The sequence below is a fragment of the Sarcophilus harrisii genome, chromosome 1 (genome assembly GCF_902635505.1).
Source record: "Sarcophilus harrisii chromosome 1, mSarHar1.11, whole genome shotgun sequence".
Taxonomy (NCBI): Eukaryota; Metazoa; Chordata; class Mammalia; order Dasyuromorphia; family Dasyuridae; genus Sarcophilus; species Sarcophilus harrisii.
Window position 1 is genome coordinate 332,746,875 of NC_045426.1, and position 12,165 is coordinate 332,759,039.

At 35.2% G+C, this 12,165-nt stretch overlaps 1 protein-coding gene across 2 annotated transcripts in view; it reads left to right on the forward strand.

Moving 5' to 3' along the window:
• SLC44A1 (solute carrier family 44 member 1) overlaps window positions 1–12,165 on the forward strand; it is a 184,995-nt gene that overhangs the window by 41,057 nt on the left and 131,773 nt on the right. The gene's annotated exons all lie outside the window — the stretch shown is intronic.

Genomic DNA, 12,165 nt, shown 5'->3' on the forward strand with positions numbered 1-12,165 from the left:
GTCTTAAATTGTTTGCTATATGTCTTTATCTTTCACCCTGGAAATCTTTTTAAATTCTTATGAAATTTTGTTATTTGCCCCTATTTGACATGACTAGAAGTCTATGACTTAGTACTTCATTCAACAATTTCTCTTGTACATATATAGTTGTAAAGAAGGATAGAGTTAGAGGTCAGCATTAGAAAGAAGTCAAGTGTTTTATACAGTGTGTTTCAGAAGTCTTAATGCTGTTTTAAGTTATTAAAAGCTTATCTGAAGCTTTCTAAGTTTAAAACTAAACTTTTTCAGTTGGGACAACCCATTTTTTTTTTTAATTGAAAATGAGCAGGAATTGGTGAAAAACATGATAAATAGGTTTATAAGTTGTAAATTTCAAGATAAATTGATGTATTCTAGGACAAATGGTTCTAAACATTTGGCCCTATCAAATGGTCCTAATAGTCATTTTTTTATTTTGCCATGTTTTTGCAAATCCTTGTCAAATATTGAAGAGATAGTAATTGAAGATTGTGGGTCAAAACATCATTGTAATTTTATCAGGAAATGTATAATTCTATTAATAAATATATATACTTTATAGATGAATGAACAATATTTCTTGCTCATATGTGGGGTTTTGTTTTTACTTTTGTTTTCAATCTGTACTTTTGAATTCATTATTGTAGAGAAATTCCTTGGTGTAGAAACTCCCCCTACTGACAAGATCAGCTTACTTTGCAAAGATAGTTTTTAGAGAATTGCCAGGGGATACTAAGAGATTAAAGGAATTATCTGGGATAACAGAGCTGGTATGTGTCATTTCTCTCCTCACACCCATGCCATTCCTTCTCAGTAGCTTTGCTGGGGGCTTCTGTGACTAAGCTGTTAGATGCTTGAATCCTTCCATTTCCAACCAACTACTGGGTTTTATATGTCTCACAGAGAGTAATCATCTCTCTGCCAATATGAACAGACTTTCTGCCTCACCTAGTTGATGTGCCTTTGACTGATTAAAGGGGAGGTATTCAAGGCTTGTTCACACCTAGTGAACAATTGGGGTGTTCTCATTTGATAAAGGTATCTAGGCATCTTGTCACTTTAAGTGGAATGAGGTTATTGATTGTTGACTCAGTTAACACTCACCCTTATGTAATTAATAAAATATTAATTTGTTTTAAAGTTTTACTGATTTCCTAATTGGATTTTTTTTTTGCCTATATGTCTCAATCAACAGATAACAATATAATGTCTACTATGTTAGGATTTCATCAATTTTTTTTTTTACCTTTTTTTTTTTTAAAGGGATCGTGATAGAAAGATTTGCTCAAATTCAAAAGGGATGAAAATAGCTGATTTTAGAAGTTCTGAAATCATTAGAAATACTGTTTGAGGATTACAGCAAAACTTTAAGGGTTGAAACATTGTACTTTATTATTAATGGGACATTCGTTTAAGATCTATTGCATAGATTACATTATATATATTTCTTTTTACTGCTATATACTGACATTTCTCTCTTAGATTTCTGATTTTATCAATGATCCTGAAGAAAGGTTCAACTACTGTCAAAGTATGTCTTAAGGTTTATCCCTGAAAGGTTTTTGTGTTGATATGTATACAATTTATAAAAACTGCTAACGAGTGACATTTCTCTTTGATTTTGTTTGGTGGTAAACTAGATGAATTTTAGGAATTTAGCATTAAGTTCATGAACTAAGAAAGTCATTTGGACACGGATGACTGTATTTTTCCATTCAGTGTATCTTATTACCTTTAACTGCCTGTTACAATCATGCTTTTATTTTTACCTTTCAAATATAGATTGCTGTCATCAGACTTAGCAAATGAAGCAGATTACTTATAGTAACTGTAAGTAGTTATACCCTCTAAATCCTTGACAGAGCTTTCCCAAAGGACAGGCAGTGTCTTTCAAAATCCTATTACAGGGTTTTATTTGCAGGTGGTATGAACAGAAGGATAAAAAGCCTCCATGTTTTATTGCTATCCAACTTCATTAAACTGCTCACTGTATTGAAAACTGTGGCAAAAATGATACACATCAGCTCTTTTATCCTTTTGTTGCTATAGTACTCCCTACAAATAAAAAGCATATTGTAGAATTTCATGAAGCAGAATGTCCTTGGAGGGAGCTTTGACAATTTTGAGTGTATACCTGTTTGTCTTACCAAAGGAGACTCCTGTCTAAGAGAAATTAGTATAAACTAATATATCTCCTCTCATCCCTGAGAGATCAACTTTTGTCATCTCTATACCTGAATTCTCGTGAGAGTTTGAGGACAAGTAACCATACAAGACTATTTATGAGTGACTCCTGGACGTGGTGAATTGAAATACTAAACTGGTTGAAAAGTGTTTGAGATATGTTCTGTTTTCTAAGAAAAAACAAAGGAGTCTGTGAAATGGTCATTAAAGTGGTTTCAAAGAGAAAAATTAGAGACATTTAATTCTATGTTAATCTGATTGCTATTCCCCAGGTACCAGTGCATATGCCAGCTTGCTCTGGCTTTCATTTACATGACTTAGTAGTTTTTTTCTTTTTTAAGCTTTTTATTTTCAAAACATATGCACGGATAATTTTTCAACATTGACCCTTGCATAGCCTTGTATTTCAGATTTTACCCTCCTTCCTTCACCCCCTTCCCCAGATGGCAAGCAATCCAATATATGTTATACATGTTAAAATATATGTTAAATCCAATATGTATAAACATATTTATATTATTCTCTTGTTGCACAAGAAAAATCAGGTTTAAAAAGGAAAGAAAATGAGTAAAACTTGGTATTTCTTAAAGACTAAGAGTGGTTACTGAGTTGAGGTAGCAGTGGCAGAATATGAGTCTCATTTATTTTCCTGATTTCTCCTTGGTTTTCAGAGCTGACACTGAGGCCCTTGAATGCCTCTGTTTGTCTTCAGATACTCTGCCTATTCCCACTTGGAGTATACTAAACCTGCCCAGTCTCCTGGGACAAAAGGTTGACATATAGTACTCCATCCTCCCAGAAGTCCTCTGAATGTGGGAAAAGCTACTGAAATATGAAGTTAGGTTGCCCTTATTTTGTTAATGATATCTTATTTTATTCTAGTAAATTGGTAAGTAGGGCACTATACTAAATACCTTAGAGAATTAAGAAAGACTATTTCCTTTATCCTCAAGAGGTATTAAGACCTCATCTTTAAATGGAACAGACACATCTTTAAAAGAAGCCTGGCAAAGGTCGTGTGTATTTGGGATGGGGTTAGAGATAGGAAAGTTTGTTTTCTGGGCATTGATGTTTATTTTATTAATTTTAAACATTTCTGAATAGGATGGTCTACATTTGACATTCAGCATTGCTCTTTCCCCTCTAATGAAATAATGTTCATGTGCTTGAGTAAGAAATAGAAGGGGGCTTATTTACAAGGAAAAAAAAAGGGGGGGGAGATGGAAACTGCTTAAAATGTTGGAGTCATCTTAATTTTGGTAGTTCTTTGTGAATTTGAATTGGATGGGGAAAACAACATTACAGTCAACTGTCCTTATGTTAAACCTGTTAAATAACCATTAAAATCATTCAACCATTGGGCTTCCTGCTTCATTTCAGTAAGTTCATGACTCATAACAGGTCTCCCATGCCTCCTTCTCTTTCTGTATACTTATATGAGTACAGAATTTGGCTACTGATTATATCACACTATAGTGTCAGCATTGAGGGAAGAATACATTTGAGGCTTTTACTGTTGTTAACTCTTGTAGCAAGGTAACTGGTACCATGATGACAAGGTTTGTGGAATAGGGAGTCACCCCATCTTCTCTATCCTTATCAGGCCTCAAAGTGCCACTTTTATTCTTATACCAGTGAGACCAGGATTGCCATTATACTGAGTTTTCAACAATACCATATTCTCTCTATCTTGGGTTTCCAGTCACACACAATTCCTTCCTCTTTCCCTATTTCCAAGAGTATATGGTTTTTTTTTAGCTGAGAATGACCTGATATCAGTCCAGAGAAAAACACATTAAGTGCTATGGATATAATACAGCATAAAGGGTGTTAGAAGGTTTTTCTCAAAGTTCTTATAAATTAGTACCAGTATAGTGTTCCCTCTTGAAGACATTGGATATGTTTTTTGAAACTCCCTCTTCCCAAATCTCTTACCTGACCTTGACTTTGATATCCACTACTTCTAGTTCTTTTGCTATGGTTTTGACCATCTGGGCTCCTGCATTTCAGCCCTTTAGACTCTGCTTCTTCCAAATTCTAGGGACCATGTACTCTTTTTCCTCCTGTGTATCTCCTTTGTCTCTTGCCCTTAACCTTTTCCCATTCACTCATTCTTTGGGATTCAGTGAAATATATTACCTAATTCTGTTGGCTATGACCTTTTAAAAATTTCTTCTACAACATCTAGCACAGTGCTGGATCTGCAGTAAGTGTCCCATAAGTAAATGCTTGACTGATTTGATTAGAACAAAGGAGAAAGAACTATAGTGGCAGGAAACTCAGGTTTTTAATATTATGATATATGGGCTAAAGCAAGAAAAAAAAGGAGGGTTGCATGATTAAGTTGTTAATAGATAATTTTGTTGTAATGAGATATGTATAAATGTTTATATTTATATACATACATGCATACATATATTCATATATATCTCATTACAAAAAAATTATGTGCTCTGGGCTGGATACTGGAGCTTTAAATTTTTATTAGAAAAACACAATTAGAGCTTTGGGAGCATGTTATAATAGAAAATTATCCATATTTCTTTGAACATTGATTTGGGTATTTTGTTATCTTGAAATGAATTTTCAAATGTAGAATTTTATATGTAATTGTAGAAGGTTTATGAATATGGGACAAGTTAGTGTCTCACTAGTAAAGTAATTATTAGTAGTGTCCTAGTACTGTAGTGTAATTATTATATTTTTCTTTCTGTTTAGAGTTGTATGATTGGGTATGGTTGCACAGGCCAATAATGTGCAAGCAGAAGGTACTCAGTCAATATAAATTGATTATGATGGTGACAGATCTTTTATAACAGGGTGTTCTGAATGATTATTTTTCTAGGCTATAACTTTTAGGTTTTTCCATTACACAACTAATGGGGAATTAGCTTTGTTTCTATTTTTTTGCTACCATAAATGTGCTGCTATAAATACTTGTACTGTATGTAGGGTTTTTTTTTGTTTTGTCAGTGAATTCCTAGGATCAAAATACCTGCAGATGAATACCTATTGCAGAATCTCTGGGTCAAAGGGTTTGGATATTTTAGTTACTTTATGCAAAATTCTAAATTGTTATCTGATAGTAGTTTTTATATTATGCCTTAAAGTTTTCAAAGTGCTTACAAACATGATGTCATTTGATCCTCATAATAACTCTAGGAGGTAGTTAAAGTTATTATCTTTATTTTACAGATAAGGAAATTAAGTCAGCTAGCTGTTGAAATGACTTGTTCAGGATCAGACAACTGGTGTGTTTTTGAATCCAAATTTGAACTTGGGGCTCCCTACCAGATTCAGTACTTTATCTACTTAACTACCTAGCTGTTTCCAAAATGGTTGTATGAAAGTATAATCCAACAGCAATGAACTGTTATACCTATCTTTCTACAGACCTTTACCTATTGACTTACCATCTTTTGTTACTTTTATCAACTTACAGGATCTGAGATGAAAACTTCAGCGTTATTTTGGTTTGCATTTGTTTTGTGCTGTAATACTTTTTAATGATTAATTTGACTCTTAAATATAGTACTGGCAGTCTTAGATATGTGAATTATTGGAGCAGCTATTGGACTGCCTTCCAATGAAGCTGACTCGTCTGCTAGAGCCAGCGCCTAAGAGCCAGCATCTTTTTTTTCAAGCCATTCCCATAATGGCCATATAATCCACTATGCTGCCTTTATGCTGCCATGGAAACTTACCCATCTATCAGAATATTCAACCTGTTACTGGTTCTCCTGCCCTACTCTGCATATTACTTTGGTTTTAGAAGGTTTTAGAAAAGTTAGAAGAACTTGGGTATCAGCTTAGAGATCTTTTAAAGGAAGGAAGAGCTATTATTAGTACTTTTCCTTCTATATTATTGGATAATTGGATTTTTGTGAAGTAATCTCAGATTTGTTGTTGTTATTTAGTCATTCAGTCCTATCTGACTCTTCATGACCGTCATTCTGTCCTTGGGATTTTCTTGGCAAAGATAGTGAAATGATTAAATGACTTGTCCAGAGATAGTAAATATAGAGTCCAAATTTGAATTTGGGTCTTCTTGACATATCACTCCTTTATGTACTGAGAACCTACCTGTTTCTAGGGAAAAGTTTCCTAAAACATATTTAGCAACAGAATTATAAAATCTTAGAGTGTAATAAGTGCTTGTTGACTGATTGACATTAACTTATAGAGAAAAATCATTTTTTTTCAAGGTTGGAAAGATCTACAAATATCTTTATACAGCAGGAAAGAATCTAGTAAATAAGAAAAGATCAAAAATCAGTGCGAAATTAGGGCATTTAGAGCACTTTGCAGATTTACAAAGAGCCCCAATTTGGTTAAGAGACTTGCCTCTGAATCCCTTCCAAACTGCTTTTTCCCAACCTTTAACCCCAACTAGAAAGGAGATCTCCTTTATCTAATATCTCAAAAGTGCCTTTTTAGGTATCTTTGTGTGCTTTTAATTTGTTACATTGCCTTGTAGTCCTTTTTAAAATTTTCCTGACTAGAATATAAACTCCTTGATATCTTGTTCTCCTTTATAATACTAATTCATAGCACTATGCTTTGTTTGTAGTTAAAAATTTTTTTTCCTGACAATTTTTATTTTAGAAAATCATACAACCTCCCAACTTAATGCTCTCAGATTGTACAATTTCTCAAAACAGTAAATCAACATAAGATTGATTTTACATGTAATCTTATGTTTCTAAATTTCCATTTCTTAAAAGAGGTTTACTTTCTAAATCAGTACCAATGTTGTCTGTTGTTTTTATGTGTGAATTTTGTAGCCATTTAAAGTTCCTTACTCAGGCCACAGCCTCCATAATAATATTTGTCATCATTTGCAACACATGATCAACAAACCTATAAACCCTATCTCAACTCTCTGACCATTGAACCTCCCTTTCAATAACTTTAGCTCTGGCCATCAAACTAGACCTTGCTCCCTTCTACTTCTGAGTGCCCGAAGTAATCCTTTACATAGTTTAGTAATTGCATCCTGTTATTTTTCATCTGATTTTTTAAAATCTGCTCACTTTATATGTCTTTTTTGAAGAATTTTTGACACAGTAATATTCTAACAGGTGACTGAAATATTAATTGTTTCATTTTTGCCAGTCACATAGCTATAAGTAATGGAACTGGGACTTAGTCTCAATTTTTTTCATCTGGTATTTATCACTTTCTTTTCTTGCTTAAAAATCTTTAATGTCTCTCCATTACTTACAGTGGAAATCCCTCCACACCAAACTCTTAAACTTGTTATTTAATTCCCTCCTCTATTTTTCATTAACAAAAATGGAACTAATCACTTATAAGCCTGACATTTTTGTTTCAGAGAAGACTGTCTACTCAATATCCTGATCATGTCTTTGATCAAAGAGCATAGATTTAGAGCTGAGAGGAACCTTGAGTTCATTTAGTTTAACTCTTTTATTGTATAAATCAGGGCTTCATAAACTTTTTCCACTCCCATCCCTTTTCACCCAAGAAATTTTTATGTGACCCTAGGTATATAGGTATATAAAATAGGTATACAAATCAAACATTTACTGATAATAAATTATAATTTTGCAAACCCTCCTCATTCAGTTATAATCCAATATGGGGTTATAATCTGAAGTTTAAGAAGCTGGGTTATAGATAATGGAACTGAAACTTAAAATGGTGAAGTTATTTGCCTCCTAAGTCATACTGATTAAACATACTTATTAAACAATAATTAAACTCCAAATGTATGATTCAAGCGCACTGTTTTCCCTCTGCTGTGTCAGAATTATTTCTGTTTCCTGTTTCAAATTCTGCCCATTCATCGAAACCCAGCTTGAATTCTACTTCTTCCCAGAGGCCTTTCTTTATGCTTCTAGGAAACAGCAGTTATAGTTCCTAGAACTTCACAGCACTTATTGTCCATACCAGTAAAAATCATTTAACTGTGTTTCGCAATTTACTGTTACTTGCTTTAATAAATGTCTTTGTAGCTAGATTGTAAGCTCTTCATGGAATGTCCTCAAGCCTTACACTTTTTAATCTCACACAGTAATGTTCTTAATGAGCATTTTTTATTTCATCTCACCTATTTTTTCAGGCTATCAGTCCTGCTATCTGACCTTGCTTTCCTCTTCAAAATCTTGACCCTATCCAGTCAACTTTGCACTACTCAATCTTCAAATTCCGTGTCCCATTGTCCTATTGTCAATCATCACTTTCCAAACACTAGCTGTCTTTCTTCTTTACTCCTGCTTAAGTGTTACGGAACATTGTTGGAGTTGCAAAACTACACTGACTGTAGCATTCACTGCTGCATGCCAATCCTTTTACTCTCTCTTGATTGATTCTATTGTACACCACATAGCTTTTTCTCAAGATTCTTATGTCATTGATTACTTTCCCCATCCTTTTCATTAGTTGCCATTACCTCATACTTTCAGCTATTGTTCAGTTGCTCACTTTCCTCTCTTAAGTCCATGTTTCAGTCTTTTTGACATCATTCCCCATCTTCTATAGGAGCATGAGGTAGACCTTGTCCTTGCCAACACCAGTTCTTTTAGCTGTCTGTGCTCTTGATTCTATCTCCTCATATCATTCAGTAGATTGCATCTTTGACCAAGCCCTTTTTTCTCACTAATTTTCAACCTTTTCTATTTAGTGGGTCTTTTGGTATTCAGATATTCTCAGATCTTTCCACCCTTGAAAAACCTTCACCTGATGTTTTTTTTTTTCCTTTAAGTTCTTCTCAGTCAACAAGCATTTTTAAAATGCTTACAATATTCTAGGCATATACTAAGCTGCATTGGTAATACAAAGAAAGGTAAAAATACAGTCCTACTTTATAGTAGTTCGCATTTTAATTGTGGAGACAATATACAAATAGCTATGTATATATAAGATACTTTCAGTATAATTGGATGAAGGTATTTGTAAAGGGATGAGTCTAAATCAGGAGGGGGTGAAAAAAAATCAGGAAATTTCTTCTGCAAAAGGTAGTCCTTGATTCGAGTTTTAAAAAAGGGATTCCACGAGAAACACTACATTCCAGCAAGGTTGACAACTAGTTCAAAGGCACAGAGACAGTAAATGGAACATCTTGAGGATGAGGAAGTAGGTCTACAGAGCTTGACTGAAAAATGCTCTGGGGGAATTATGTGTAAGATAAGAAAAGTTGGAAAAGGCCATATTGTAAATAATTTTAAAAATCAGACAAAGGGATTTCTATTTGAGGTAACAGGAAGTCACTAGAGTTCATTGAATAGAATTAGGCTTGTACTTTAGGGAAATCTTGGCATCTGTGTGAGAATGGATTAGAATAGGGACCTAAGTCAGGGAGACCAAGAGGTTATTGTAGTAATCTAGGAGAGATAATGAGAACCAAAACTAAAGGGGAGACTGTGAGTGGAGAAGATAGGGATATACTTGAGAAAGGTCGAGAAATACCAGGAATTAGCAACTGATTGTATATGTGGAATGAGAGAAATCAAAGGTGTTGCTAAAGTTACAAACCAGGGTAACCATAAGGGTGCTGGTGCCTGGGCCCATAATATATGACTTCAGAAGAAGGGTGGGTTTCATGAGGTAAATGAATTCACTTTTAGATATGTTAAGATGCTTGTCAACTTGCCAGTTTGAAATGTCTCATAGGAAGTCAATGATGTCTAACTAATTACTAGAACTTAGAAGAGAGATTAAGCCTGGATCTCTGAGATGTGCAAGTCATGCATAGAAATAATGAATGAAGTTAGGGGAGCTAGTGAGGTTGAAGAAGGGACCCCAAACTCTAAAACTCCTTGAAGGAGAAAATCTCCTTCAACTCTGCCTCAGTGAGGGGCCGCACCTGAGGGAAACAAGACAACTATTTCATTCTGTTATCTAGGTGGGATTGGTTCAGTCCTGAGCTAAAAGAATTCCAACCCTATTCAATTAAAGAAACTCATTCAATTCTACTCAAATTCCAGCTCAAGCTGAAATCCAGCTTGTAGATGAGCCAATTTGGGACTTCACCCACAAGCCCCCTTAAGCTTGTAGCCAAAGCTTCTATTATAAAAGAGCCAATTTAAATCCTCTCTTTGCAGAGGTTCTAAACATGCTAGGCTGTGCCATGCTAGGCTGTGCCATGCTATGCCAAGGAAACCTCTGCCCACTGGAATAATATTCTCTTCCAGTGTTACCCTCTCTTTATTCTCACCAGTTTCCCTAAGGAGACTTTGTGCCTTTCTGTCAGGTTTTCTAACCTTACTTCCAATTCCTATAATAAACCTCTTTTATCAGTCTAGGTTTTCAGGTTTTTAAATTCCTTTACAGAGAATCCCTGCGCCGCCAGAAGGGGGGTCCCCCAAAACTCCCTACCCTTGTGCCGAATCCCAAGGAGTTGCAGGGGAGCCAAACCTCTCCATTTGGTTCCCTGAACCCCGAATTGCCACTAGACCTTGTCATTTAACTCCCTGACCATCAGAAACTAATCTCATTTTGGTTCCCTGAATCTAGACCTTATTTATCATTTGGTTCCCTACTAAAGGGAACCCCAAACCTAAACCTCATCATATTTTTGTTTCCCACACCGGGAGCCCCCAAAACTAGACTTCACTTCATCAAGGTCACCAAGTAAGAGAATATAGGACTAAGATAGAGCTTGGTGGTATAGCCACAGTGTATATCATGGATGAAGTGCATATCATGTATGTATGACCATACAGCTAGGAAAACAGTCATGAAAGAGCCTGACAAAAAAGCCAGAGAGTAGAGATTATCTTGAAGATCTTGGTTAACACTATTAAATAGTGCATGCTAAGAAAATTGAGAAAAGACTTCTTCAAATTATCAATTAAAAGAAATTTATGGTGATTTTGGTGAAGCAGTTTCAGTTGAGTGATGAGAGTTGAGACTGGAAGCCAGATTGCTAAGGATTTATTTAGCATTGGAAGAGGAAGAAGATAGAACAAACATGTTCTCTCCTCCCTTGAGTTTTTGTGACATTGCTCTGTCATGGTTCTTTCCCTGCCTATTGAATTGATCCTTTAATCAATCAATCACCAGGTGTTTGATGGCTGCAGTGCTTAAGACACTGTGTTAGATTTTAGGGATATAAATACAAAAGGTAGATAGTTCCTATCTTTAAGGAGTTTATATTCTAAGGGGACACAATATTAAGTAGGGGAGATGGCTGACAGAGGAAGTTTTGTTCTAAGAAATTCATAGCTATTATAAATTAAGGTCTTGAGGTAGCTAGATGGTATAATGGATAAGGCTCTGGGCCTAGAATCAAGAATACCTGGTTCAAATCTGGCCTCAAATACTTATTAGCTATGTGGTTCTTGGGCAAGTTCCTTAATCTGTTTACCTCAGTTTTTTCCAACTCTTACAAATTAGAATAATAATAGCATCTACCACCCAGGGTTGCTATGAGAATCTAATTAGACAATACCTGTAAAATACTCAACTAGCCTAGCACATAGTGGGCACTATATAAATGCTAGCTTTCATCATCATTAATTTTGTTCTAACAGCATGAAATGGGAAGTGGGGGAAGGGGAGATAGTAATTAGTCGTAAACTCTGGGTGGCTTTGGTGTCTTGGTGGGTAAATGGATAAGACAGAAAATATAGTCTGGATCTAGTCTAGCTAGAGATACTGAGGTGAGTTACCTATCACTTTGTTTAGTCATGGTCTGACTTTTTGTGACCCCATGGGCCACAGCAGCCAATACTGTCCATTAGATTTTCTGGAGTGGTTTGCCATTTCCTTCTCCAGGGGATTAAAGCAAATAGAGTGGGGCCCATGACTCTGGGCCCAGCACTTTATCCACTGATGGCTGCCTTTTATGCTTCCACTTATTCCCCAATAAAAACTAGAAAAAGTTTCAATACTGGGTGGTCCTTAGAGGTCTAATCTGGAGGCCTCTTATTCCTAGTAAAGAGAAAGGAGTCATCTGTCATATTGCAGAGTCATTATCCATATTCCTTCCTTAAAGTG